This window comes from Petaurus breviceps, unplaced genomic scaffold (assembly GCF_028583685.1).
Source record: "Petaurus breviceps papuanus isolate PSGF00001 unplaced genomic scaffold, PetGlider_PUasm1.0 176, whole genome shotgun sequence".
Classification (NCBI taxonomy): domain Eukaryota; kingdom Metazoa; phylum Chordata; class Mammalia; order Diprotodontia; family Petauridae; genus Petaurus; species Petaurus breviceps.
Window position 1 is genome coordinate 16,184,730 of NW_027185771.1, and position 23,624 is coordinate 16,208,353.

General features: G+C 39.5%; 1 protein-coding gene across 4 annotated transcripts in view; it reads right to left on the bottom strand.

Annotated features, from left to right (window-relative positions):
• Positions 1–23,624, bottom strand: part of CTCF (CCCTC-binding factor) — a 45,420-nt gene extending 21,796 nt beyond the window's left edge. For 3 of the 4 annotated variants that reach the window (XM_069085739.1, XM_069085736.1, XM_069085738.1), the window contains exons 1-2: positions 23,494–23,624; positions 13,175–13,295 (exon numbers count right to left, since the gene is read on the bottom strand). The gene's annotated coding sequence lies outside the window, so the exon portion shown is untranslated. Of the gene's footprint in view, positions 1–13,174; positions 13,296–21,936; positions 22,465–23,493 lie in introns of those variants that run through there. The other variant, XM_069085737.1, reaches the window with a different exon arrangement.

The window sequence follows — 23,624 nt, forward strand, 5'->3', positions numbered from 1 at the left end:
GTGTTCAATATAGTGGATTAGGCACTAAGGAGAATAAAATATGGAGCTGATCTCAAGGAGTTCTCTAACTACATAAAACCAGAATTCAGGTGTTGTATTTTCTAACCCTAACGCTCTTGCTAAATTTTCTAAAGCATTGTAGATAACAAATATTCCAGTTAAAAGTAGGGAGGTGGAAAGACTAAAATTCATAAATTTTAGAGAACACAAAAATGCTGAAGAAAACTGAAAATTTTGTCTTTAGCCACTGACAAAATACAACATTACAAGTTGTGATAACAGGTTACCTGTTAGGTGTTTATACACCAAAATGAATCTCAAGTAGCCTCAGATCCCTAATCTATACTGAAGAAGAATCAGAACAATACACAAATTATAACTGGATTATTCTGCCGAAACATAGCACCCTCTCACTGTGAAAAACATCTGGAATAAAAAGGTCTAAAATCAGCAAGTCAATTAATTCTTTTGCCATAGAAACTCAGCAGGTGTAACCTGGGCCTAGTGGCTTTAAGCAGCAGCTTTAATTTTGCAGTGAATGGGTCACGTGGCACATGTGGCCATTCACAAGTCTTTTGCCCCTTTTTTCATGATTTCTCATCCAGTGAGTCCAACTCGGATATTTCTTCTTTTCTGGCCCTTCACCTGATCTTTTCTTTGGGGAAAATTTGCCAAGACATCAGTCAAGCACCAGAACACCTTACTGATTAGAAGATCCAAGAATAAGGTGTAGTAGGTAGTACCAGACCTGATTCTGGTGGTGGCAGAGGAAGACAAAGGATATAGCTCACCTCTGGATTTCAGCTTAAAGCTCAATGCTAGGAAGATGCTATGGAATAGGATACCACAGGATCACAAACTTTCAGCTGGACTAGATCTTAGAGATTAACTAGTCTACTCCCACCTCGGTTTATAGATGAAGACATGGAAATACCAGTAAGCAGTACAACTTCCCAAAGGTCAGAAGAGGGCTGGAACACAAATTTAGGTCTTCTGATGGCCATATCCGGTGCCCTTACCATTATACCACAATGACTTCAAAAGGCAGCATGAAGCTGTTTTCCTACCAATTCAGGACAGCTTTAAACCTTGAATACTTGGGTGTCATTTTATACTAATATGTGTTCCAAAACCCCCAAACCCATGACAACTAATATAGGATAGCCCTGATGAAAAGTTTTAAACCATATCCAAAGAGAATACAGAAATTCAAGATTTCTATTTCTCTCTACAAAAGTATGGTAACCAGCTAATGATCTGCCACGGGGACGGGTTTCCATTCTACACCTCTTCCTTTGCAGGACCATGGCATTTAGTAAACAGTAAACTCCTTGCCTCAGGAGTGCCTCTTTTCTCCTTGCTACTTAGGTCCTCTGATAACTACCTATAGAGAAGTTAACAATTTCCTACTTGCCCTCCTCTAAAATGATGCCCAAGCTCTGAGCAAACTGTCAAACTTCTATTTGGCTTTCAAAGATCTTCAAAATCTTTTTTACATCTTGTTACACCCTCCACGAACTATATGGCCTAGTGACATTGGCCTCCTTGTTCTTCCTCAGAACAAAACACTCCATCTCCTGACCCTGCATTTTCACTGGCTGTTGCTCCCCAGGCCTTAAATGTCCCCCTTCATATCTGTGTCTTGCCTTTTCTGGTTTTCTTCAAGTCTCAACTAAAATCCTATGTTTTGCAAGATTCTCCCATTCTTCCTGGATGTTAGTACCTTCTCTCCGAGATTACTGACAATTCATCCTAATAGCTCTATCTTGTTTGTCCACAGTTGTTTGCATGTTTCCTAATTAAGACTGTTTGGAACTCTCAGCCCTCGTACAGTGTCCAGCACAGTACTTAATAATATTTGTTGACTTAGCCAAACTTTTTGACACTGGATATAAAACTACAGTCTAATGACTGAGGCAAACAAAAGCATGCACTTTAATGTACTCAACTCTAAAATTCTGTTTGCCCTGCTAGCCAAGTAGAATTTCTTCCTAACAGTGATGCTATGTTTAAATGGCCAGTAAACATATTGTATTAACTTACACGAAAAGATACCATGTAATGTTCAGAAATATGTATATTTTCCCATTCACAAGACACGATAAATATTTAAAAATAAAGTTTTGCTACAGTCTGTTCAGTTTTATATTTTCCTTTTATCTGGTAGATTTACCTGGCTCTGGGAAAGGAATATTAAAGTCTCTTACATTTATTGTTACCAAGTCTTTTCGAAATTCAATAAGTTTTTCCTTCATAAGCTTAATGATCTTGTTTTATTGTCTTCTCTTTTCCATTATGCATGTATTTTTTGATGTTTTCTCTATGCAGCAAACTGTTGGATTTTGTTTTATTTTCCAATCTTCATTCTCTATTTTATTGTATTTTTTAATCTAATCATGCTAATGCTAAGTTAGCATTTCCCCCCATTTTCTGATATTGATTTTTACCCCTTTCTATGTTTGTGCTTTGCTCATGGAATTAAAATGCTGTTTAGAGTTCAACAGTTAACCGAGTACTGAGCAAGAGCTAGGCTGTCCAGCACTGTTCTAAGAAGGGCATAAATAAAAAATGGGGTGAGGGGGGAGAGAGAAACAGTCCCTGCCTTCAAGGAACTTAAATTCTAATCAAAGAGAACTATTTAAAATCAATAAATACAATATAATGAATTCCACGCACACACGCAAGGGAGAGAGATTTAATAAAGCAAACTCTTATCTGCCTTTATCTCACACTCACTCATTTTGCTATGTGTTGGTTTTTATCCTCAATTTTACTAAGTGCCTGGTTAGCAAGAATCATCTTATTTCTATGTTTCTACAAAACTGAGCACAGTATTAGCCACACAAACAGCGTTTAGGCAACATTAGTTGACTGATTTAGCCAATGTAGCTTAAATCAATACTAACTATGATCCAGATATCACCCACAATGCAGATATCTGGGTGCTGGAAGAGTAGCAGATAGAAAACAAGACTGAGATGAGTAACTTTTCTTTTCTGGGTCTCAGTTTCCTTATCTGTAAGAGAAGCTACTGGTCTAGATCATCTCTAACATTATTTCTAGAGCTCCTAAAGATCAATAAGTCTGGATTTAATCAATTTTTGTCTTTTGAAAATTTAATTATTTGATTTCACTAAATCAAAACATTTATTCTAAAAGGTGTAACAATTTTGCCAAATACTAAAATCAGCTTTAAAATTATGCATTGATAAGGACACTAAAAAAGATTTAGTCATAAAGATATGGCTGGTAGCAGAGCTATTTAATTTAAAACTGATGGATTTTATTTAGACAGACAATTCTCAACAAATTCTCCTAAAAAAGTAATGCCTCTTTCCAGGAAATTTATTCATTTTTTTTTAAAGGAGGGATGTTACAACTCTAACAGTATAGCTCTAACATTTAAGTTGTATTTGATTAGTGTTTTGTTCTCTTAATGGTGAATTTACATTGTTCCTTTAGCAATACCTTCTTTGCACTATTTCATTAAGTCTTCTCACACTTCTCTGAATTGTTCCTATTTTACTTATTTAAATAGCAGGCTAACACCCAGAGAAAAACTACTGTATTTCAGATGGAGGCAGCAGGTAAGGAAAAAGGGAAAACAGACATTATGGAACAGCTCTACATATGTATTAGAGGAACAAGAACTTTTAGAGATCTGCTTTATTAAGCAGAAAGTCATGGTCCTTTTATTTAACACATGATTTGCTCTTGTTGAGGTCCAAATGACCTGCTAAAATTTCACAGCTTATTTTCTAAAGAGGCTTATAAAAATACCACTTACTGTAGAGTTTCTTTCTCCCCCCACCCTTCCAAAAGATAGCAAGCCTGAGTTACAGAGGACTCCTAAGAGTAGAACCATTGAAAGAGCCTAATATGGATCCCAAATGACCTCACAACATCACATCAAGCACCACCTTTTTGGCAGAGGAAGTGGAAGGAGAATCCATAATCCCAGGATCACAGGATTTAGTGTGGAAGAGACCTTAAGACCATTCTGTCCAACATCCTCATTTTAAAGAGATGTTTAGTGGGCTAAGGATATTTAACCTCACAACGGAGAGAGAACTATGCAGTAGGCATTTAAATACCTACTGGCTCTAATTCCCATTATAGAAAAAAGGAAAGGCCAAAAAGCATCCATTCATCTCCTAAGAACCAAAAGCTCTTACTTCTTTGATATAGTCTAACAGTCTGAATGTCAATGGAAGAATGGCATAAAAGAATGGGAATGAGAAGTTTTCAATCTTTTAGAATAAAAGCTAAGCTAAATATGAGAAAATTTATTTTTCTTATATTTAAAATAGATATCATCACCTCACCAGAAAACATAAATGCTACTGTTTTATCATGTTAGCGTGCTATCATAGCATAGCATGATAAGCACCAGAGAAGAGTAGGATGAAGGAGAATTGGCTCAAACTGAAGTGAGAAGAGTATTAGTGATCATGGCAATGGGTCCTCAGCAAGGACTGATCAGAAAACATCTATTCATAGCCTCCTCTTTTTTTCACTCTCCTTTCCCTTCTCCTTTCAAAAAAAGGGGGAGGGGGTAAGAGAAAGGGAAGAAAAATCAAGGTATTTTCATGACTAAAAGTGACTTGACATTTTCATACAAAGGCATAGCATAATCTAGAAGTGGCAAACACATGACCAGAAGAGATTAAAATGTAACTGGGAAATAGTTAACAAAAGTAAAAAGCAATAGAACATAGATAACATACTTTAAAACTAAATATGTGGCCTGAAGGGCTTCTTATGTTTGATTTAGTGGAGCCTGTTTCTATTTAAGTTTGACTTATATAACCCATCACAATGGCTTCAGTCAATGGTCACTTTCCCCTACTACTTTAAAATGTCTGTATGGATAACATATAATAGGAATAAAGTACCTGACATTAGAATGAAATGTACCAAACAAGATAATTTCTCTACAAAAGGAAACTGGAAAGGGAACATATTTTAAGGTGCTATGGACCTAGGAATGACAGTAATAAAATATTTAGAATAGCAACCTTGTAAAACAAGAGATTAAGGCAAAAGAGTGGGTTTATGTTGTTAAAAATGATGATGTTTGGCTATGTCAGACTCTGTGACCCCATTTGGGCTTTTCTTGGCAAAGATACTGGAGTGGTTTGCCATTTCCTTTTCCAGCTTGTTTTACAGATGAGAAAACTGAGGCAAACAGGGTTAAGTGACTTGCCCAGGGTCACACAGCTAATAAGTGAGGCTGTATTGGAACTTAGGAAGATGAATCTTTCTGACTTTGGGACTAGCAATCTATCCACTGTGCCACCAAGCCTAACAATAAACAATCATTCAACCAAGTAGTTAAGTGGTAAATGACAAACATTCTAGATGGATAAGTGTGCAACCAAGTGAAGATAAAATTTATTACTGAGACTAGAACATATAGATCTAGTCACAACCAACTCCTGAAAGTTGAGGAAATATATACTCATTCAACAACTATGTGCCGTACCCTTTGTATGTTCAAGTTCATCTGGAGGGCCTATGTATGGATATTCTGAATATTTCTAGAAACTCCATTTGAATTTCATAATACAAATTCAAGTGTAACCCTAATTTTCAATTCTTTTGATGAGGATTACATGAAGAGAATATTGGCTTCTTCCTTACTTCCTTTGAGTAGAGAGAATAAAAGCTCCTTCCAAATCACATATTCCTAGAACCTTGTGCTATGACTAAAAGCAGCCTAAAACCCCATTTTCTTTGGAATCTAACATATAGCCAAGTTTTGATAATTCAGAACGATGGGGGGCCCCCATCATTTTATTTTGTTTTTTGCCCTTTTTTGGGGAAGGGCAATTGGGGTTTAAGTGACTTGCCCAAAGGTCACATGGATAGTTTTTGTGATAAGTGTCTGAGGTTGGATTTGAACTCAGATCCTCCTGACTCCAGGGCTGGTGCTCTATTCACTGTGCCACCTAGCCACCCAAGGGGGCCATCATTTTAGAGTACTATCACCTAATCTGCTTATGAACATACCCTATTAGAGTTTGTTGTGAATAACTGTGAATAGAAATGCATCTACTAACACTTGGGAAATATGTATTACCTTGAAGAGACCTCATGTAAAAACTAGTTAACCAGTAAGTAAACATATAAATTGAAGCTACTGGTGTGATGGCCTTAAGAATTTACATGTCCCCATTGTTTTCTGAAGAATAAATTGAAAATCCCTAACAGTCAAACCAGGTTTAGATTAAAATGAACATGACTCTTACAACAATAGCATTAGGGAGGGACAGACACTCTTATGCTTGATCTACTATCACCAAGAAGTTCTCAAGTCAAGATCCCCACCTTTTTTTTACACACCATCCAAATCAAGCAAGGTCTGGGGGAGTCACTGAAAAGCTCCAGACATAACCTGAGATAAGAAGCAGTGGGTAGCATTACTGTGTGGCCAGAACTTGGGGTGAGAGCCATATGTGAACAAGACAGCTTGATATACTAGTTTTGTGATTGCGAGTAAGGCCTTTCTTCATCTGCAAAATGGGGGGAAATACTTCTATTGTTGATTTTAGAGTTGAAGAAAGAACTCTGAAGAGCATGTAAATGAGAATTATCTTTATCAGGGAAAAAAAGAAAGAAAAAACACGTAAGGCAAAGTGGTATGAATAATTGCCCTAATTCCCACCCTTACAATGAGTATGAGTCCTTATGATACTAAATCTTACATAGTACACCCACACTAAAAACTTACATAGTTTACTATATAGTATAGGGAAAAGAATACTGATTCAAATCAGCAGACCTGGGTTTGATTTTCACTTTTAAAATTTACTACCTGTATGACTTTGGTCAAGTTACATCACCTTAATGGGCCTCAAGTTTTTACATCTATAAAATGGATGGGCTAGACTAGCCAGGCTGCCTCTGAGGTTCCTTCTAGCTCTAAATCTGTGGTTTTATATAGTAGGCTCATAAATTTTGTTCAAATGCAACATCAGGCACTTTACACTTACTAGCTGTGTGACCTTGGGCAAGTCACTTAACCCCAACTGCCCTGCCTTTCCCATTCAAAAAAAAAAAAGAGCCCGAAAGTCTCCTACTTCATTAAAGGTCCAATTTTTTATATATATACAGAGGGAGAGAGAGAGACAGAGAGACAGAGAGAGAGACAGAGAGACAGAGAGACAGAGAAGAAACATATCTCTATCTCATGGGTGAAGCTAACATTTGGTATCTAACAATAAAGACCTGCCCTAAATATCATTAAGACAAATGAAATACCTGGCACATGATAGATGCTTATTGCTTGCTGATTATTATGATTGATTGATTTGGTGGAACTTCGTTTTCTATTACTAGAACAGAAGAAGAAATAGCTGGTATTGTACCAGCAATGGCCAGCGTGGTGGTATGAACCCCGTAATCCAGGCTAGAAGGGGAAGCTGAGACTTGTTAAGTTCTGAGGTGCAACAGGGCTTAAAGTCCAGACATGGAAGACCCTTGGGGGAGTGGCAGACCAGCAGGCTGCCTAAGGAAGGGCAAACTGGTTATGTTTTCAATACTGAGACTGGGCCTATGAGTGGAAGCTGCATTTCCAGCCTGGGTGAGAAAGAGATCCAGTCTCAAAAAAAACCCCCAAACACAAAAACCATAAAAAAAAAAAACACCCAATGAAATAATGTCAGAACATAAATTAAATTGGACAACCAAACAATAGAATGGAAGGGAAGCCCAGAGAAGAGGTAGAGACCTAATTACTACAGAACAAATGAATCTCGAACCAAAGTGGTAATATAACTATGGTTTTGAGTAGAATCACTTCACTGAAATAATCAAAACACTCAAATGAATAACCCCCAAAACTCATCCTTTAACAAATATGGTAGAAAAACACAAAGCATGGAATTTGTACATACATAAAAGTAAAGGTAGGTAACTACACCAAAGACCAAATTTATCTTGACAAGGGACAAAATTTGGACAAATCAGTCTCAATACTTTATAGTTACAATGTTAGCTACAAAGAAAAATCTGGAAATATTAATTTAAAAAGTTTTCCCCTTGGTTTTTCACTACCACCAATTTGCTTTAAATGCATATCAGATTTTCAGTCTAATTAATCCTAAGATGAGAGCAGGTAAATCTCATTATTTCATGGTCAAAGGAAAAAAAAGGCAGAAAAATTGGACTCGCTAGATTCCAAAGCTGAGATGTTTTGGGTATTCTAAACTGTGATCTTGTTTAAATGGAAAATGATGTCAATTCTAATGAAAACTGAGGCCTTAAAGTCAATTAAGACTATAATCATTTTTTTGACAGGGCAGTTATATTGGAAGACCTGCACACAAACACACAAAAATACAGTAATTGTATTACTGCTCATAGGAGTTTGTCTACTCACATTTTTAAGACCTCAAAATCAAACTCCAAAAGTCATCCATATTACTCCTAACCTATGTTCTACATTATGCTAAATTTATTGGACAAATATGATAATTTCGTAGTCCAATGTGGCTACTAAATATTGGTTGCTGATCCATGATATAATCATTCTGGGAACAATTGAGAGAATATTAAATCCTAGGATAGGATACCCCATCTATCTAAACTGGCACAAAGTTGAAATCTGTCAATATGTTGAATTGATAACTCAGACTTTTTTTCACATGCTTCAGAAGGTGCCAACATGCAAAATGAGTACCATTAAAATCCAAATTTAGTGAATATATATAGGATCCAGAAACTTCATGTAATCTGAAAATAGCAAATGAACTTTCTTCCCCCAAAAAACAGAAGAAAAAAATTATTACTTGTTTAAATCATCCATTCAATGTACATTTATTAAGCCCCTATTATAGAGAGCAACTGTTTCATTTATAACTTTTTACTGTTCTTTATATATGGAACTTTTATTATGTACAAGTCAAATGAACAAGTACATATTAAGGACCAGTTATATGCCAGGTACTTTGCTAAGTCCTGGATACAGGTTAAAAAAATGTATAATACCTATCTGGGGGAGATACAAGAAAAAATAAGTGTGAAGGAAGACCTTAAGATAATCACTCTTCGTGGGGTAGGAAATAATGCCCTCTCCCCCTGCCCAATATTAGGATTTGAAAGGAAAATTGCTAAAAATCTAATATAAATAATGAGGAATTCAAAGAAATAAATTCCAAGAAGATTTATATAGACTGATGCAGAGGGAAATAAGCAGACCCAGAACAACACACTTTAAAAAAAACCGTTTAAGTGAAAAGATAACTTAAAGAAAACCAAAACCAAAGCCCCTTGAGAAAAGATTCTTATTTCTGAAAATATCTGTCTTTTTGGCAAAGAAGTAGGTGTCTTCTGACCAGGAGGGCAGAAGATTAGACAGCTAAGTCTCTTTTGAGACAAGCTTTATCTTAGAAGTGTGAAGACAACAGGGATCTAAATTTTGGTGTGAAAAATGATTAAGGGTTTAAATGCAAAACTTAAGATATCCAATAGTATGATCTACTTAACCATTTAATGTATGAAATAACTGATGCAGGTCTTTTGTCTGTCAAATTTTAAGTAACCAAAACATATGAGGAATGATGGGATAAGTAAGACTCAAAGCAGCTAAAATAGTATTATCAAATCTACATAAAATTCATAGTCAAACTGCTCAGATTTACTCTTAGTTTGTGCATAATTCTGAAAATAAATTTCAGTTTGTAGCAGATCTTGAACTCAGGTCCAAAATTTAACTCTCCATCCTCCCCTGAATCTGCTCCTCCATCTTGACTTCTCTTTTTCTGTTAAATGGCAGCAATCTTCTCCCACTCACTGATGGACAAAACCCTGGCAGTCACTCTGTCATACCCCTCCTGTCTAGTTATTAAATCCAGCTGATTCTACCTCTACTGTAGCTATATTGTTAGCACATCTACTATCTCGTTCCTATCAACTTCCAGGCCTTTATTCTTTCACCAAAACTATTCTGCTCATTTCTAGTACCATCTCCTAAGAACCCAAAAGTTACAACTCCTGATCTAGGGGTAGCTAGATGGCACAGTGGATAAAACACTGTGCCTGGAGTCAGGAAGACCTGAGTTCAAATGCAGCCTTGGACACCATCTGTGTGAACCCAAGCAAGTGAGTTTCCTCATCTTTAAAATGGGGGTTAACCTACTTCTCAGGGTGGTTGTAATACTCAAATAAGATAGTATTTGTAAAAGGGCTTTGCCTGGCACATAGTAGGCACTATGTTTTTCCCCTTCCCTTTCCCTGCCCTCCCTTAACTAATAACTCTAACCTCTCTAACCTTTCCAGTTTCCTCCCATTACTCATTTCCAATATTTCACTCTAACGAATCAGGATTGTCACTGTACCCCAAACACACCCCTGCACTTTCCTGTCTTCATGTATTTGCTCACAAAATACTTTATGTCTGGAATGACTCAACTCTCACCTGTTGAAATGGGACTCATTTTTCGAGATCCAATTCAAATGCTACATATACCCAATGGATTGGTTCAAATGTCTGCAGAATTATCCTTATTTTACAGGTGAGGAAACAGAGGCTACAGGCTCTACCCCCTCTCCTGAAATGTCCCACTCGGTAAGAGAAGGATAATCCTTTGTATAGCTGGGTAGTCTTTGAAGCAAAAGATGAAGTTCTGTCTAACCAGCAGCAATTCTAACTCAGAAAGAGAGGCAGCCAACAAGCATTTATTAAGCACCTATTGCACACTGGGCAACGTGAGAAATGCCTGAGATAGAAAGAAAGAAAGGCAAAAGCAGTCTTCGTTCTCAAGGAGCTCACAGTCCAAGGGAAGCAAACATCAGGAAGACTGTGTCCGAAAAGACATGTGCAGGGTGCACTGGAGAAAATCAACAGAGGAAGGAGCAGGGATATGAAAGGAGCCAGGAAAGTCAGAGGGGGAGAGAAAGAGAATTCCACAACGGGTGACAGTGTGAATGCAAGGAAGCAGAAGATGGCGCATTTTATGTGATGGATAGATCTTGGGCATAATCCTGCGTTTGTTTCACTTATTTTCTTCCCTTTACCATTCCTAATTTTCCCCTTAATTAAATGAACAATTAAATTGTTCAAAGAAAGAGGACTTGCTTAAGCAAATACCTGTGTGCTTTTTGTCTGCTACCTACAACTGGCCTCTCATCTGTTCAGAGTTCATATACAAGACTGTCAAGGAAACTTTCCCAACCCCACAAGGGGTTGAAGCATGTAAAAAGGTGTCTGTTGCCCAAAGGTATCTGGGTATTACTACTACTACTACTACTACTATTGCTACTACTACTACTGTTATAAAAGAAAGCAATGAGATCATAGATTCCTGAGTTTGAAAGGAACTATTCGGCTTCATTTCAAAAATGAGGAAACTTCTGTCAAGAAGTTAAATGACTTCTTCAAGGTAACAAGTATAAAAAGGCAATAATACTTAAAAAAAAAACCCTCTTAATCCCTTTAAATAGTACTTAAAGGTTTGTAAGATTGTGTGGAATACTATGGATTAGGAAACTGAGGGCCTGGGAAGTTAAATAGCTTGCCTTGATTACAGGGGCTGGAAAAGGACTCAAGTCCCAGTCCTTTGTGGTCAGGCTTTGCAAGGGTGAGGTGGACTACCTGGTCCAGGCTCAATTTCTGGATCTACCACCTCTATGGTTTTGGGTAAACAACAACTTTTGGATGAATTAGCCTTTCAGCTCTAAATTCATAATCCTGTATCTCAGAATCCAGCGATTTAAACAAAAACAACAACAACTACAACAAACCCCCTAAAACTATGCTGCACAGCCTGTGGCAGAGCTGCCATTAGCCTCTCCTACTTAACTGACAGAGTTGGGGACTGGACCTGTGATTCTCTCTGGGCTGAGTCAATTCCTACCCAAGCAGGCTGGCACCCTTTCTGCAACTTGAGGTCTTAGAGAGTTACAGATCTCTGACCCAGAGGTGAGGCTCAAACCCAGTCTTCCTGGTCTATCTATATGCCATGTATGTTGCCTTCTCAGTGACCTGAATATAAGTTCCTAAAGTCCAAGCCTCCACTCATGAGGCTGGCTCATCTAGTACACTTTCTCTTGAATAGCTTATTAGCTCACATTCTCTAGCCACATTCCCAATACCTTCAGGGTACAAGTTAGAAATTATTTCTGGAGCCACCCAATTCTAGCTTATTGTGTTTTTTTTCAATCCAACAACGGACCAAAATATCAGTCTGGAAAGCAAACAGCTGTAGAGAGAACTTCAGAACTATACTTCTTACCACCCCCCACCCCTGGGGAGATTCAAGGAAAAATTATAATTGTTTTATTATACAATTCTACCTCAAAAAGTAGTAAATCTATTAATATTTACATATTTGCTCTTATTTGGAAAGAGTCTACCTTAAACACAATTTCCACCTACCTCTATAATAATTTCTACCATATAAAGAACATTCTACTAAAGTCCTGGGCTCTAGATTCATCATAGGACCAGGGATTTCTTGAAGGCTGTGTCAAAGAAACCCAAATTCTAGCAGGTTCTACCAACTGGAAAGGGCATGGGTAAAATGACAGATTGTCGCTTGAGGATAACTGGCACAATCAACTGCAGGCCTTGATACCTAAGTGTGCGACCTTGGGCACATACTGTCTTTTGCTTGGCTTAACAGAGAAAGGTTTATTTAAAACTTTGATAAAATTTTTGGTCACTTTAAATCACTGAATTCCAGAGTTGGAAGCCATCCAGTACAAAACAGAATGCCTGTCATAACATACCCAACACCCAGCTTTTGCCTGGAGATTCCCATTGTTTCCTGGGTTGGTCTATCCCACATTAAGCTCAAATTTGTCTCTTCGTAACTTTCCTCCATTACACTTGCCAAACACAAAAGATCTGATACTTTTTCCCATGATAGCGGTTTAAGTTTAAAGTTAGTCTCCACTAAATATGTAGAAAGGCTGCACAAACTGGGATGTTAGAAATAAGACTCAAACCCATGAATTCAAAGGATATGTCAAGTATTGAGTGACATTAATACTCCTTTCAGCAAATCCTAAGGAAAAAAAGCTCCTACGACTCTAGGAAAGAATTTCACAAAAGTGGGTCATGGATTCAAGAGTTAAAGTTACAATGCATTAAAATCTGGGAAAGGGCAAAAAGGAAAAAGGAAAACCTGTATTACATCCATCTCTGAGACCAAGAAATGAAAACATTTACCTTTTTGTGCCTGCAAAGTCAGCTTGTGGAAAGGGTACAGTATCCAGATTTCTTGACTCCAAGTCCTTGATGATTGGTTCACTACAACATCTTGACCCTTTGCTGAAGATCAACATTCATTCTAAAAGAATGAAGTGCAAATTATTGTTCGACATAGCAAAAATGTACATATTGTTTTATCAATGGTAATGTAGGTCTTTCGTGATTATTTGTCAACAACATATTTGATCCTAGCCACAAAATCAAATAGCTAAAATGTTAACATTATATATACTGTGCTAATTAAAGAGATATGTTTAGTAAGAAATCTGAAATGTCATGTGCTGGCCATTCCCGAGTTTCACATTAATGCAGTCAGGATAGTTTCAGCCAAAATATTGTCAAAAGCTGTATCTCTGAATTTATATTAAAAAAAAGTACCTAAAGAAACTGTCATGTAAATTCCAAAAGATTCATGATAGAAGAAAATGCTCTCCACATCCAGAGAAAGAACTATTAAGTCTGAATACAGATAGAAGCATATTATTTTCATTTTTTTCTTTCACTTTTCCCTTTTTGTCCTGATTTTTCTTTTACAACATGACTAATAAGTGGAAATATGTTTAATATGATTGTACATGTATAGTCTATATCAGATTGTATGCCACCTGGGGATGGGGGAGGGGAGGGAGAAAAAATTTGGAACTCAAAATCTTATAAAAGTGAGTGTTGAAACCTATCTTTACAATTAATTGGAAAAAAAAAAAAAACTATTAAGGGGGGGGGGGGGGAAGGAACTGTTATGTAAAGCTAAATATACTCCACAAATTATCAAAACTCCACAAAACTAAACTGATAAAGTACTAATTAAGATAGAAAAGCTCAGCTGACAGCAGAATTAACAACATATGTATTAAAAGGATAGTTAGTTTAGCCAGAATAAGGAGGATCATCTTCTAATTTCTTGATGCCTTCCCCCTCTCTCCTGCTCACCCACCGCCCAAGGACTTTGGATTCTTGACCCTGGGTGCTGAGCTCTGAGAAATGAGCTTTCTTTCCATGGTGACCCTCTGCACCACTCTTGAATTTTTAGCTCCCTTTTATATACCGCCTTTCTCCATCACAAGTTAAGCTTGAAAGCAGGGGACTGTCTCCCTTGCTTGTTATTTGCATCTTCCATACTTAGCTTAGTTCCTGGCACATATTTAATAAATGCTTTGATTATTTAAAAAAAATATTTTTATTTGAGTGAGTAAGAGCACCGGCTCCAGTGTAGGGATGACCTGGGGATCAAATCCAGGCTCAGATACTTACCGTGTTTCCCCGATAATAAGGCACTGTCTTATTATTTTTTTGGACAGAAAAACACCAGAGGGCTTATTTTAATGAACATTGACAGCAATTTTAATAAACAGGTAAATGTGAACAAAAAAATGTACCTTTATTCAATAAGCAAATCACTGGGGAAGAACAGGATGACTGCTGCAGCTCTGATTGGATGCAGCTCGGAGCGCAGCGTGCGTTTCACGGGGGGAGGGGGGGACGGTGCATACAGAGGGTACCGTAATGTAGCATGTAGCGCAGGGGATCACCTTCACTACAGTAGCAATCTCAATAGGGCTTATTATTTTAGAGGAATCTTACACAGTAAGGGGAGGGCTTATTTTCGGGATAGGTCTTATTATCAGGGAAACACGGTAGCACCACACCCAGAAATAACTGGCCATGTAACCTTGAGCAAGTTACTTAATCCCAAGGTTGCTTAAAAATATATATATATGTATTTTTATTTTATGAAAATTAAGAACATATTCTTACAAATGTTTGTACACAAAATAAAAAAACAACAACAACAAAAAACCCCTAACATGGTAGGCGACTGAAAAAAAAGCCTCCCTCTAGGTTCTGTACTGTGTCTTCTACATGATATTAGCTGAAATCATCCAGGTAGGCCCTAGAAAGACATCCAGCCAGGTTATGAAAAAGGCATCACTATCAAGTAGTGATTTCTAAAAATCAGATCTAATACTTCCTGGAGTTATTGTGGCAATCAAAACCAAGTGCTGCAAAATCACTACATAACCTAAATGATTTATTACACAAATTTGAAAGAGTCACCATGGGAAGCAATACATTGATTCCAAGAAAACTGTCATCACTCAGAACTTTCTTTAAATCTTCCAAAGGCCAAGGCAGATTCTTTTGAATATCGTCAATTGTCACAAAATATTTTTCCTTTGATGCCAAATTTAACTTTTAGAAACAACCAAAAAGTTTATCACAGCCAAGCATGGGAAAGAATTCTGGTCAACACTGGTTTTGGTTCAAAAACAAAACAAAAACACGAAAAACCAACTAAATGAACAAAAAAACCCTAACAAGACCACAGCCATAAAATAAGACTTTAAAAAATAGCCTCTGTACAATCACAATGGTATTCCAAATGTGTTTGGGGGCAACACTGGCCTCATGGGAATACTTGAATAAGCATTTAGTCTCCTCCATCTAACAGGTCAATATTTATTTGGATGGATAAGCTCTGGTCTGGTTTTGTTGTTTTTTTAAAGTCTTATGACTTTCCATTATCTTTACAGATCCAATTTCCTAATAAAAATAGGGAAAGATTACTGGAGCCTTGCCTAGCATAGTGAAAGCTCTTGGAGAGGAAGACAAGGATAACAGTCACAAGATGAGAGGACCAAAGAACTAAGTGGTCTTGAGACCAGAACATGGTACATGGTACTAGAAGAGACAGTTCTCTTCAGCTGCCTTAGTTGTAGAATCTAGATTCATTCTTTTTTTTAAATTTAGTGTTCAATTCACTTTTTCCCATTAACAAGCACCAATTTTCTCCTTCCATTTCCCCCAATTAAAACAAGCTTTTGTACAAGTATGCCATGTCAAACAAAATGAATTTTTGCATTGGTCTTATTCTGCACCTTGAGTCTGTCACCACTGTTAGGAGGCAGGGAGCACAGACCACTTCGTCGGTCCTCTGGAATCCTGGTTGGTGTTTGGACTGGTCATAATTAAGTCTTTCAAAGTGGTTTGTCTTACAATGTTGTTAACATATAAAATGTCCTCCTAGATTTTTCCCCACTTCACTCTGAATCCATTAATAAACAACATTTCTCAGGTTTCTTTGAAACTACATTTTCTTATTTCTAGGGCACAATAATATTCCAATACATTTATATACCATAACTTGTTCATCTATTCCCCAAATGATGGAAATTCCCTTAGTTTCTTTTTTTTTGGCCATTCCAAAAAGGGCTACTGTAAACATGTATATCTATTGGGGTTTTTCTGCAGTTGCTCTTTGGAGGTATCAGTTGGCCTAGTAGTGGTACTGCAGGGCCAAAAGGGTATGCACAATTCAGTGACCTTTTGGGCAAAGTTCCAAATTGCTTTCCACAACAGTTAAACCAATTCAAAGCTCTAGTCAGTCAGTCAATAAACATGTATTAATCACCTACTGTATGCCAGGCACTGCGTTAACCACTAGGGATACAAAAGGCAAAAAAGACAGTTCTAGCCCTAAAGGAGTACACAAGTGAATGGGGGAGATAAGCAAATTTGTATATATGTATATTTGAATAAACAATGTATATACATGAAAAATAGGATACAGTTATGAGGGAAGGTATTAGAATTAAGAGAGGTTGGGAAAAGTTTCCTGAAAATGACTTGAAGGAAGCTAGGGATGTCAGTAGGTAGAGATAAGGAAGGAGAACATTCCAGGTAGGGAGGGCAGCTGGAAGGCCAGCTTCACTGGACTTAAGAGCACCGTGGGAAGTAAGGTATAAGAAGACTGGGAGATGTGTGTGGGGTAGGGTGGGGGTGGATTCCCTAGGTTATAAAGGGCTTTCAATGCCAAATAGAGCAGTCTGTTTTTGGTGAGATAATTGTAAAGCACTCAGCACAGTGCTAGGCACATAGTAAGTGCTATGTAAATGTTAGCTATTATTATTACCATGGAGGCAAGGGGCTGCTAGAGCTTACTGAGACCTACACCACTTTAGGAAAAACACTTTTCCTAAATTTCTAAAGCAAGGCTGAATGGAGGGCAGATTGAAGTGGGGAGAGACTTTAGGCAGGCAGACACCAGCAAGCTACTGTAATAATCCAGTTGTGAGGTGCCAAGGGTCTGCATCAGGGTGGGGGCCAGTGTCAGAGGAGAGAAGGGGGTGTACTGGAGAGATGATACAAAATTGAAACTGACAGCAACAGCTTAGATATGGGAGTTATGGACCTGAGGTTATGGGCCTGAGACACCGGGAAGATGGTGCTGCCCTCAACGAAATCCAACTAAAATGGATTAATGTGCAATTTCTCTTGCTGCCTCCCTAAATATTTGTCATTTTCCTTTTCTGTAATCTTTGCCAAACTGATGGGTGTGAGATAGAATCTCAGTGTTGATTAATTTGTACTTCCGTAATTACTGATTGACAAAATTTTAAAATATAGTTTATAGCTTGGATTTCTTCCTCTTAAGAACTACCTATTTATATTTTTGACCATTTATCAATTGGGGGATGGCTCTTACTCTTTTAAGTTTGAAATGATTCTTTATGGGTCACAGATTTAAGACCTTTATTGAACAAAACTTGCTGGAAGATCTCTCTTCAAATTTCAGCTGCATTGATATTGTTTGTGCAAAAGTTAAGAATTTTACTTAATAAAGTTCCCATTTTCTCTTCTATGATTCCCTCTATCTTTTGTCCAGTCACCAACTCCTCACCTGTCCACAGATTTGAAAGAAATTTCCTAGTTCCTATTCACATTTTCTTCCTTGTTCCTCTCAAGTGTTTATGTTACTTTCTATATTTATCCATTTGGAGTTTATCTTACTATACAATATGAGGTAGTGGTCTAATCTTAATTTCATTCTTTAATCTGTCTGTTCCTATTTTAATAATAGTTGCTGCCAAAAGCTCCTTTTTTTTAACTGGGGGTTAAAGAAAAATGTTGCAATAGAAGGGATAATGCAAAGCATATGAAGCAAGAAAAGGATACCAGACTGAAGCAGACCTCATTATTATTTCCAATATAGGAGTGCCAAGGAGTTTAATACATATAAATCAAGAAGGAAGTGATGCAAAGAAAAGTTTGTGATCCTAATATGGCAGCAGAGAGAACTACAAGATTCAGTCCTTTTGCACCTGGACTAAGTTTTGGGCAGAGCACTTTTATCACTAATCTTCATTAGATGAAAAACACATTTTCCTTCTAAGGATGTCTCATATTTCACCCTTCTTGCCCTCTCTGCAGCATGTGACCCTGCCCGTTACGCTCCCTCTGGATACTCTCTCCTGTATGAGTTTCTTTGATACTGCTCTCTCCTAGTTTTCCGGCTACCCATCTGACCGTTCAGTCTCCTTTGCTAATTCTTCATCCATGTCTTACTCACTAACTGTGGGGTGTCTCCCAAGTCACTTGTCCTGGGAATCTCTTTCCTCTCTGTACTACTTCACTTGGGTTCAATGATCATCTATGCAAACAGACCCAGATCTACATATATATCCAGCTCCAGTGTCTCTGCTTGAACTCCAGTCATGCATATATACAACTGTGACCTGAAATTTTCAAACTCACGACATCCACAACAGAATTCATTATCTTTTCTTGGACCCCCTCCCAATTTTCCTATTCCTATAAACGGCAGTCCCCCTTCCCCCACCTACCCTCAGTGTCATGCTCAAGTCTTAATCTGTTGTCATCTTGTTTCTATTTTCACACCTCAAAGTGCTTTCCTTTGCACTCATATAGTCTGGACCCTTGCAACAGTCTCCCCACTCATCATTCTCCACTCTACATCATCCTCTATTCAGTGACCATGGTAATTAAAAAAATTTTTTTTTTTAAAAGCAATCAGGGTTAAGTAACTTGCTCAAGGTTACACGGCCAGTCATTTCTGGGTGTGGTGCTGAGTATCTGAGCCCGGATTTGATCCATTTCATCCTGACACTGGAGCAGGTGCTCTCACTCGCTGAGCCACCTGGCCGCCCCGACCATGGTGATTTTTACAAAGTATTGATTTGACCATTTCATTCCCTGCTTAATGAGCTCCAGCTCATCCCATATTCCAGCATCAAATATAAAGCCCTGTTCAACACTTAAATCTCTTTACAAACTCTTCTGGACAACTCTTGTCTGTATGCAGGTCTACTTGTACTTCCTCTGACAAGGCAGCTTTTCTCTTGCCTGTGTCTACTGGTGATCCCAATGATCCGCCAGGCCTGGAATGCTTCCCTTGTCCCCCACTTCTGCCTCTTGGCTTCCCTGGTTTTCTTCAAAACACATTACTTAGTATTCCCATCAGTAGAAGGCCCTTCCCCACTCAGCTTACTTTCCATCTACTCTGCCTCATTTCAGATGTAACAAATTATTTACATGTCCTCTAACACATTAGAACAAATGCTTCTTGAGGGGAGGTTCTGTTTTTGTTTCCCTTTGAACCCCTAGAACTTAATACAGTGCTTGGTACATAATAAATGCTTGCTGACTAACTGAATTAAGGGCCCATTTTCTTCAAAAATTTCTAGCTGTGTATAAAATTTTTATTTTCTACTCATTAAAAACTGGATACCACTACAATATGTTGCAAGGTCAATTTTTAAAAAGCTGTCAAAAAGGAGAAAACCAAAACAAAAAACTCCTTAAAACCCAGGCCTTGAATGAGAGAGCCTAGAGGAAACAATCCTTACCTTAGCCAGCTAGGTGGTTCACAGGGGTGCTGGGTCTGGAGTCAGGAAGACCCAATTCAAACAGTCTCAGACACACTAGCTAATCTTGGGCAAGTCACTAAACCTGACTGCCTATTTCCTCAACTGTAGAATGGGGATAACAACACATCTACATGGCAGGGTTATTGGGAGGTTCAAATGGTATAATATTTCTTAAGTGTTTGACACAGTGCCTGGAATGTATTTAAGTACTATATAAAAGCTTATTCCCTTCCCCTAAATGGCCAGCACTGACATATTAAAATTAACGCCAGAGATTTACACCAAGATAAGAGTCTTTTCTCATGCCCCATCAAGGGCAAGTGACACCAAGGGAAAATTGGGCTATATAGAAATTTTAAAAATAACTAACAAGTCTATAAGTGCTTTGAATTTATAACTCATTTATCTAGAACCTTTATAACTTAATGCATTTCACTATAATATACAGTATTATTAATATGTTGGTCATTCTTACCTCTTGAACACATTACAGGCTTTCAGAAGGCAGAGATGACATCCTTATCTACACTTGGTATCTCCTAATACTCTACACTCTCTAAATGTTTGTCCCCTAGTATTAGAGCAAGTATTATTTTCATTCTAATGATGGAGAGAAAGGTGAAGAGATCAGTTCAACATCGAAGAGCTAGTAAACAGAAGTGCCTAAACACAGCCTGAAGTCTTTTAACTCCTGGTCCAGCATGGGTTTTTTTTTTGTTTGTTTTTGCATGGCTGAACTCATCTGGTCTATAAATTATGAACAGAGAATATAAAACTTAAGAGATTTTAAAACATAAGTTAGATGCTTTAATTTCATACTATATACCTAGTTAAAAGACAGAGGGGATGACAGAAAAGGGGAAGAGAGGTTAAGTAAACAGTTAACAGAAGAAGAAAATACACACATACAGTAACTGGAAGGATTGCGTTTAACTAGAAGAAAACTGAAGCTATCTCTTGAGCAATGCCTCCTGAAATCTCATTTAGTAGATGAAATGTGAACTATTAACTGCTCATTATTCATTCAGAAACTGCACTGAAAGGGACACTGTAGCTTAAGTGAGAAATTTTCTGGAAGAATGGATGAAATCAAACTGAGAATCAGGTAGAGATTCTTGCACTTCTAATACAAGATATAAGAATGCTGAGAAAAGGGTCAAGGGAGAAGTGGAAGATGAAATTCTCCACTTTGTATTTGCCATAGCAGGGTTTCCATTAAATAGAATGTAAAAGAGAACCCTGTATTCCCTTTGAGATAAGTAGTAGTTCTGAGAAACACAGAATCAATCTAAATTCTTTCAAGCTAATTTAGAGATCAAAAAGTAGTTAAGATTTAAGGTGACAGCATAGTGAACACTGTAAATCATTATTTGCTACAAAACTGTGGTTTGCCACAATCATCACTCTGCAAAGTAAAATTATTCTATAAAAATGATTAAGTATGGGAACAGAAAAATCACTGGTGATAGGGTTACTAGTCTCTCATAGACTGACTGGTGTCAGCTGGGTAACCTAGGGGAAGCTGCTTAACCTCTCTCTATGAAGCTCAATTTCCTGATTTGTATGTAAGGACACTCCACCACCAATCTCATAGGATTTTTGTAAGGAAAGGATCATAAACCTACAACTCCCACTTTAGTTACTTTACTTTTTCTTACTTCCTTCTCTCCCTACAACCAACCTAACTGCCTGACTGTACAAGTGTTTATAAATACACAAGCTTAAAAAATTACATATGAAACAATTTTAAAATTCATTTTAAGTTAGAAGAATATGAATTTTTCTAGTTAGTCATAATTAGCTAAGTTAGAAATACTTTATAAAACTAAATTCTTTGAGTTAATAAAAACTGCCAAAAGATGTTTTTATCTTTAAGAGGAGTTAATTTTGTCCTGACTGATCTAGGTTCCAAACACATATATATCACTATTTACTATTCTGCTTAGTCTTCACTTCCTCTGAAGTTGAAGGAAAAGGAAAATCTTTCTAAAGATAATGTTTCTCTCAGTGAAAAAAGAAACAGAAAAATGTTTTACATAGAAGAGTGACACTTACTAGCTGTGTGATCTTCAGAGAATTACTTGTACAAATGGGGATAATACTGGCAATACACTTCAGAAAACTGTCAGGAAAGCTCATTACACACGTGAGTTATTATTACTAGAACAGTGCTAGTAATTTAGACCTGAGCGATCCCAATTTTAGTCATCAAGATCGAGTTATTTTAAAAAATACACGTAGGGATAAACACATACAGACGCTTAAAGTCTAAATGCCAAGGAAAGGAGACCAGCTAAAATGTCTTATGCCACCAAGCGCCTCTAATTGCTTTCGCATACTTAAGAACTCAAAATCCCAACCCCTTACAAACATATGCTGATCTACCCCGAAGGGTGAAACTTGGCCGCAAGAATTCTTGCAAGAAGCAACAAAACACCCGAAGGAGGCTCCCTCAGGGACGGTCAGTCAGTGGCACGTCAAACACAGTCACAGGTTTGGGGCAAGAATCGAGGACAAGCACCGGCGAACTCCTTATTATACAGGAGGGCTCCGGCCCCGGACTACTTCCTGAAGACAGGTAGAGAAGTTCAAGGAAACCGCAAAAGCGCGCCGCGGGTACCGGCAGGGGCCGCGCAAAGTCTGGTGTCCAGCTGCTCTGGGCAGGGATTTCCCCGTCTTCGGCCCGAGCTGAGCCCCGGGGGGCTGGGGGAGGTGCGCGGCTGGGGGGGGCTTCAGGAAGTAGGGGGGGTACGGAGCGACATGTCATTGGTGTAGGGCCGCGCTCGGCGGGGCCGGGGCTCGGTGAGGGCCCGGGGCCAGGCGGCCGTACATGGCGCGGGGGGCGCGGGGGCCGCGCGTGTGCGGGGCGTGAGTGTGTGTGCGTGTGGGCGCCTGTGCTCAGCCAGAGTGCAGAGGGAGCTCTCTCCAGCTCTCGGGGTCTCTCTTCTCGCAGCAGCAGCAGCGCCGCCTCTGCCACTCTGGACCATACAGAGACGTCGGCGGGCGGCGAGGCGGCGGCAGCAGCAGCGGCGGCGGCTGCGGAGACGCGGCCGCCCCAGGCTCCCGGGGGCCTCGCGCCGGGGCTCCGGGGCCGCCCGAGCGAGCGGCGAGCCACGAAGCGGCCGGCGGCGCGGAGGCGGCCGGGCTGCGGAGCGGAACAGCCGGGGACGGTGGCGGCTGCGGCGGGGCTCGGGCGCCCAGGAGGTTCCGGGGACGCGGGGGCGGCGGGGCCGGGGGAAGGAGGAAGCGAGACAAGGCCCGGGGCACGCGCGGGCAGCGGGCGGGGAGAGCAGCCGGGGCCGGCCCGGGGCCGCCGGGCGGGCCGAGACAAAGGAAGGAAAATGGAGTCGGGGCCTTCGGGGCTCGGCCCCGCCCGGCCCTGGCCCCGGGCCTCGGGGCCCGCCGCGGCGGGCGATGGCGGCGGCGGCGGCGATGGCGGCAGGGAAATGGCGGCGGCCGGCGCCGCAGCAGGGACGATAGAGGGAGACAAACACCCCCCGGCGGCGGCGGCTGGTGCCGGGGCTGCAGCCAGCGCCAACCGGAGCGGCCCCATCGTGACACCTAGAGGCGGCCCGCGAAACCTCCCTGCAAACCCCGCGTTTCCCCCCTTACCTCCGCGCCGCGCCGCGCCACACCCCCCCGCGGCGCCCGCTCCTTCGCCTGCCCGGCCCGCTCCGGCCGTCCCGGCCGCCGTCCGGCCCGCTCCGGCCTCCCAGCCGCCAGCCGCTGCCGCCGCCGCTCGG